Source organism: Sebastes umbrosus, chromosome 4, assembly GCF_015220745.1.
Source record: "Sebastes umbrosus isolate fSebUmb1 chromosome 4, fSebUmb1.pri, whole genome shotgun sequence".
Lineage (NCBI taxonomy): Eukaryota > Metazoa > Chordata > Actinopteri > Perciformes > Sebastidae > Sebastes > Sebastes umbrosus.
In genome coordinates this window covers 39,184,225-39,190,953 of record NC_051272.1, presented here as the reverse complement: position 1 = coordinate 39,190,953, position 6,729 = coordinate 39,184,225, and the positions used below count along the sequence as shown (strand labels likewise).

General features: G+C 38.0%; 1 non-coding gene across 1 annotated transcript; it reads left to right on the top strand.

Annotated features, from left to right (window-relative positions):
* Positions 1-3,602: 3,602 nt before the first annotated feature.
* Positions 3,603-3,721, top strand: LOC119487725. Its single transcript, XR_005206777.1, has one exon. It is a non-coding gene; the product is annotated as a 5S ribosomal RNA (ribosomal RNA).
* The last annotated feature ends 3,008 nt before the right edge of the window (positions 3,722-6,729 follow it).

Here is a 6,729-nt window from a genome sequence, read left to right as displayed (position 1 = left end):
TATTTTATAATCATTATTCAACACACTAATCGGTCTATAGTTTTCTAAATCTAATTTGCTCCCTTTGTTCTTATATATTAATGTTACCACCCCCAATCCCATAGTCTTTGGCAGTCTCTTACTCCTCTCTACATATTTATATACTTTTAATAATATTGGCCCTAACAAGTCCCTATATACTTTGTAAAACCCGCCCCCTAACCCATCACTCCCTGGACTCTTCCTACCTTGCAGTCCCTCTATAGCCGTCTGTATTTCCCTCTCAGTTATGTCCCCCTCGCACATTTCCCTATCATCTTTACCTATCTGCTTATTAATATTACCAAACACCTCATTCATACTACCCTCATCCCTCTCCCCCCTCCTAAACAACTCTGTAAAATATTCTAACACTATCTCTAACACTTCCACATAATCATTAACTGTCTTACCTGCTCTATCCACTACCTCAGATATATATGACCTGCTTTGTTTTCTCTTCTCCTGCCCCAAAAAGAATGCAGTGCATCTCTCTCCCTCCAGTGTGTATCTTGCCTTACTCCTCAAAATTGCTCCCCTACACTTATCCCTCTCAAACTTTGCTAATTGTGCTCTGACCCTCAAAAACTCTTCTATATTGTACCCCGGCTCATCATCTGCTCTACTCAGTTCCCTATTTAGCTTCTCCCTAAGAACCCTCTCTTTCTCCCTCTCTTCCTTATTCCGCTTTCTTGCAAATGTTATACTTATCCTCTTCACCTCTTCTTTTACCCCTTCCCACCATTCCCCCACATCTATGCTATCTTCTAAAATATTGTTTATACAGTCAAGTTTCTCCACTAATAATTGTCTAATCTGCTTGCTGTATTGCTTATCCACCATAATATTAGCATTTAACATCCACTGTCCTCCACCTCTCTCCCCACCCCTACCTCTTATCTTAAACAGTAATGCTGCATGGTCACTAAGAGTGTTGAACTTATACTTTGTATCCTCTATGTAACTCAGAGTGTCCTCTTTAACCAACAATAAGTCAATCCTAGACTGCTTCAGTTCCCCCTCCTTTACCTGCCTTCTTGAGTACTCCCTCCTGTCCAAATTATAATATCTCCACACATCTACTAATTTCCCTTCCTCCATCATTTCAACTAATATTTTCCTAGACTTTTCCCACCTAAATACTACATCTTTCCCTACATCTAACCTAGTCAGTTTAATGTTGAAGTCCCCTGCCACTATGCAGTTCAGCACACACAGCGGCTTTAATTCAACCAGAACCCCCCTTTTTTCCCCTTCTATCACCGGCATATATACATTTACCAACCTAAACCTCATATCTATATAATCAAATTCTATACTTAATAACCTCCCTCTACTATCCTTATACACCTGCCTTATATTCTCCACTCTATCCGTTTTTACTAATATTGCCACTCCTCTTGCATTAACTGCCCCATTACTGTAATATATACTCCCCTTCCACCTCTCTCTCACCTTTCCTACAATTCCATCATCCCAGTTAGTTTCCTGGAAACACATAATGTCAGTTTTATGCAACTTTAATATGTTATCTAATTTCGCCATATCCCTCAAACCATTCACATTAAATGACAAGACTGTGACCATGAGATAAAAAAGAAAGAAAACAAACACAAAATAGCAATCTGCCAGCCTTACTTACACTTTCTTCTTTACTTCTTCACATTGTTCTCCATTCCTCAGAGTCTCGGCTTTCCTCTTCTCACCCCCCTGTCCTTCCAGCATCATTTCTTCCACTTTGTCCTGCTCAAAACCCCGGTCTCCTCGTCCTCTCTCCTCGTCTCCCAGCCTCTGTCCTCCTCCTTTCACCGATCCCTTTGCTCCATGCGCTACTCCAAACACCCGGCCAAGACCGGGCTTTCTGCTGTCCTTCTGCTTCGGCCCTTTTCTCTCCTTCGCAGTGCGCCCGGTGAAGCTCGCTGGCTGGCTCTCCTCGTCCGCGTCCGCCTCAGCCTCCTCCACCTCCACCTTCTCCTCCATCTCCTCCGCCACTTTCTCTCTTCCCTCATCTCCTCCTTCGTCCCTCGCCGTCTCTGCTCCCGTTTCCTCCGCCTCACCCTCCTCTTCCTCGTCCACACACTCCCATGCGTAATGCCCCTGCCCTCCGCATCTGAAGCACTTCAGCTCGGGGCACTCGCGGTAAATATGACCCGGTTTTATACACAACCGGCAAACTCTCTCCTGCCGATCATGTATTACTCTGAAGTGTTCCACTCCCTTTATGGTGGGAAAACGTGTTGAATAAGGTAGAGACCTCACCTCGTCCGTAAATCTTACTTTGAGGAAGCGTGTTCCGTCCACCACATCCGTTCCTGGCCACTTTCTCCTCCTGATCTCCGACGCCGCTCCAACTCCCCACTCCTGCAGCCGGCCTTGTATCTGCACGTCTGTGATATAGACGGGCAGATGCAGAAACGAGACAACCATCTCGTTACTGTTCATTTCCCGTCCCATTATTCTGGAATTCCTGAACTTTATTCCGTCCATGATTTTCCTCTTCCCCTCCGCCGACTCCATAGTGATCTCCAATTTGCCAGTTCCTCGTGCCCTGCATCCCAGCACTACTCCACAGTCTTCTTTTATGGATCTCAATATTTCCATTGTTGTGACTTCCTCCTCGCCTTCCACCACCACCATCACTGTCAAACTCCTGCTGTATTCCTTAATGCCTCTGCTCCCCTACTCTGCTTCTCCACGTCCACCGTTCTTTTCAGCAGCGCTCCTGCCGTTGGCAGCCATCATGGAGGAACAAACAATCAAACAAACAAAGCAACAAAGCAATCCTCCCCTACCACCAACAGGTGCTAGGGGGGAGGTGCAAACAAATGCCTCCACTAAAAAAAAGAACAGAAAAAGGACTCAAACTGAGCTAAAGTTTTCAACGTAAAAATGGAACTGTCAAGCACTCTGTCTCCTCTTCTCTCTTAGCCAAACTGCACACAACCCTGCTCACACGTGTTCAGGGTGGTATGGCCGTAAGCAACAGCACTGGTGACAAAACGGCCCTTTATAGATGTCAATCACTGCCACCGTGAACGCCTGTGTGCATTTCTGTCCATAGGGACATTAGCATATTTCCAGAAGTTCTGGGCAAGGAGCTCTGATTACAGTGACACAGTTTCCCCACATGAATGATAAACACTATCTATGACAGAGGTGAGATTGTAACTGAGCTGCTTGAATTCAGGTTTGAGGTGCTTTTTGCAATGTTATGCTACTTTATACTTTATTTTACAGGGATAGATTGGAGTTTTTACTCCACTACATTTGTGATTGTTATTGCGACTTTGTAGATTTAGATTTGACATTTAAAACGTGATTGTTTCATAAAATATAGCGCAGTATGATACTTGAAAATGCTGCTTACACAGCAATACATCAGTGATAATAATCCAATAATATTTTTATAACATAGCCTGTAACAATGTAACAACGACAGAGTTTGTAACAAAGTCCCTTTTTGTCATTATAGTGAGAATATTTGTTTGTGTTCCTGACAATCTGCAGCTGCTACCTGTATAGACAGAATATGAAAACTTTGTGTTACAGCATCTTTAAATGGCCTTTTTGTTGCTGCAAATGTTGCTTACGGCCATACCACCCTGAACACGCCCGATCTCGTCTGATCTCGGAAGCCAAGTGGGGTCGGACCTGGTCAGTACTTGGATGGGAGACCGCCTGGGAATACCAGGTGCTGTAAGCTTTTTCGCTTCTCTTTTACAAACAGCGGAGGGCGCTGCTGCTTCTTCGTTGGACACTGGCAGGCGCTGATGAAAATCAATAGAATGGTGTACACACAATGTCAATGCTTTTCAAATATTTTTTAAAGAGCAGATCACGAGTTACAAGTGTATATCATTATATCATAAACTAATTAGAAGCTGATCAATTTCACTCGGAAAAAAAACAACCTTTATTGAAGTTTATTGGACAGCATACAGTGGAAAGAATGGTGAAGATATACATCACTCTCTTTAAAAGCAGCAGAGGGCGCCGCTGCTTCTCCGGTGGAGACTTTGAAAATCAGAGCAGCTTGTCTCTGGATGTTGAATTTCAGCATTTTTCTTTCTCCCACATTTTCAACGCTTTGTCGGACAAAAGAAGTCTGGAAAAACTGTCCGAAAAAAAAGATCTGAAAATGTCTGAAAAAAAAGGTCTGAAAATAGTCTGAAAAAAAAGATCTAAAAAATGTCGGAAAAAAAAAATCTGAAAAAAAAGATCTGAAAATTGTCGGACAAAAAAAGTCTGAAAAATGTCTGAAAACAAAGTCTGAAAAAAGTCTGAAAAAAAAGATCTGAAAAAAAAGATCTGAAAATTGTCGGAAAAAAAGTCTGAAAAATGTCGGACAAAAGAAGTCTGAAAAAATGCCCGAAAAAAACCCCGAAAAAAAGTCTGAAAAAAAAGATCTGAAAAATGTCGGATAAAAAACGTCTGAAAAAAAAGTCTGAAAAAAAAAGATCTGAATAAAAGATCTGAAAAATGTCGGACAAAAAACGTCTGGAAAAAATATCTGAAAAATGTCGGACAAAAGAGGTCTGAAAAAAAAGATCTGAAAATGTCTGAAAACAAAGTCTGAAAACAGTCCGAAAAAAAATATCTGAAAAAAAGATCTGAAAAAGTCTGAAAAAAAAGATCTGAAAAAAAGATCTGAAATTTGTCGGACAAAAGAAGTCTGGAAAAACTGTCCGAAAAAAAAATATCTGAAAAAAATATCTGAAAACAATATCTGAAAAATGTCGGACAAAAAAAGTCTGAAAAAAAAGATCTGAAAATGTCAGAAAAAAACGTCGGAAAAAAAAGTCGGAAAAAAAAGATCTGATTAATGTCGGACAAAAAAAGTCTGAAAAATGTCGGACAAAAGAAGTCTGAAAAAAATGTCTGAAAAAAAAGATCTGAAAATGTCGGAAAAATGTCGGACAAAAAGCCCGAAAAAAAGTCTGAAAAAAAAGTCTGAAAAATGTCTGAAAAAAAGCCCGAAAAAAAATTCTGAAAAATGTCGGACAAAAGAAGTCTGAAAAAACTGTCCGAAAAAAAATATCTGAAAATGTCTGAAAAAAATATCTGAAAAATGTCTGACAAAGGAAGTCTGAAAAAACTGTCCAAAAAAAAATATCTGAAAATGTCTGAAAAAAAGCCCGAAAAAAAGTCTGAAAAAAAAAGATCTGAAAATGTCTGAAAAAAATATCTGAAAAATGTCTGAAAAAAAGCCCGAAAAAAAGTCTGAAAAAAAAGATATGAAAATGTCTGAAAAAAAAGTCTGAAAAAAAAAATCTGAAAAATGTCTGAAAAAAAGCCCGAAAAAAAGTCTGAATAAAAAGTCTGAAAATTGTCGTACAAAAAAAGTCTGAAAAAAAATATCTGTAAATTGTCGGACAAAAAAAGTCTGAAAAAAAAGTCTGAAAAAAAAGTCTGAAAAAAGTCTGAAAAAAAAGTCTGAAAAAAAAGTCTGAAAAATGTCTGAAAAAAAAGCCCGAAAAAAAAGATCTGAAAATGTCTGAAAAAAAAGTCTGAAAAATGTCGGACAAAAGAAGTCTGAAAAAACTGTCAGAAAAAAAAGATCTGAAAATGTCTGAAAAAAAGTCTGAAAAAAAAGTCTGAAAAATGTCGGACAAAAGAAGTCTGAAAAAACTGTCCGAAAAAAAAGATCTGAAAATGTCTGAAAAAAAGTCTGAAAAAAAAGATCTGAAAAATGTCTGACAAAAAGCCCGAAAAAAAGTCTGAAAAAAAAGTCTGAAAAATGTCGGACAAAAAATATCTGAAAAATGTCAGACAAAAGAAGTCTGAAAAAACATTCCGAAAAAAAAGATCTGAAAATGTCGGACAAAAGAAGTCTGAAAAAACATTCCGAAAAAAAAGATCTGAAAATGTCTGAAAAAACTGTCCGAAAAAAAAGATCTGAAAATGTCTGAAAAAAGTCGGACAAAAAGCCCGAAAAAAAGTCTGAAAAAAAAGTCTGAAAAATGTCTGAAAAAAAGTCTGAAAAAAAACTCTGAAAAAAAAGTTCTGAAAATGTCTGAAAAAAAAGATCTGAAAATGTCTGAAAAAAAGATCTGAAAAATGTCGGACAAAGGAAGTCTGAAAAAACTGTCCGAAAAAAAAGATCTGAAAAAGTCTGAAAAATGTCGGACAAAAGAAGTCTGAAAAAAATGTCCGTAAAAAAAGATCTGAAAAATGTCGGACAAAGGAAGTCTGAAAAAACTGTCCGAAAAAAAAGATCTGAAAAAGTCTGAAAAATGTCGGACAAAAGAAGTCTGAAAAAAATGTCCGTAAAAAAAGATCTGAAAATGTCTGAAAAATGTCGGACAAAAAGCCCGAAAAAAAGTCTGAAAAAAAAGTCTGAAAAATGTCTGAAAAAAAGCCCGAAAAAAAAGTTCTGAAAAAAAAGTCTGAAAAATGTCTGAAAAAAAGCCCGAAAAAAAAGTTCTGAAAATGTCTGAAAAAAAAGATCTGAAAATGTCTGAAAAAAAGATCTGAAAAAGTCTGAAAAATGTCGGACAAAAGAAGTCTGAAAAAAATGTCCGTAAAAAAAGATCTGAAAATGTCTGAAAAATGTCGGAAAAAAAGTCTGAAAAAAAAGTCTGAAAAATGTCTGAAAAAAAGCCCGAAAAAAAAGTTCTGAAAATGTCTGAAAAAAAAGATCTGAAAATGTCTGAAAAAAAGATCTGAAAAAGTCTGAAAAATGTCGGACAAAAGAAGTCTGAAAAAAGTGTC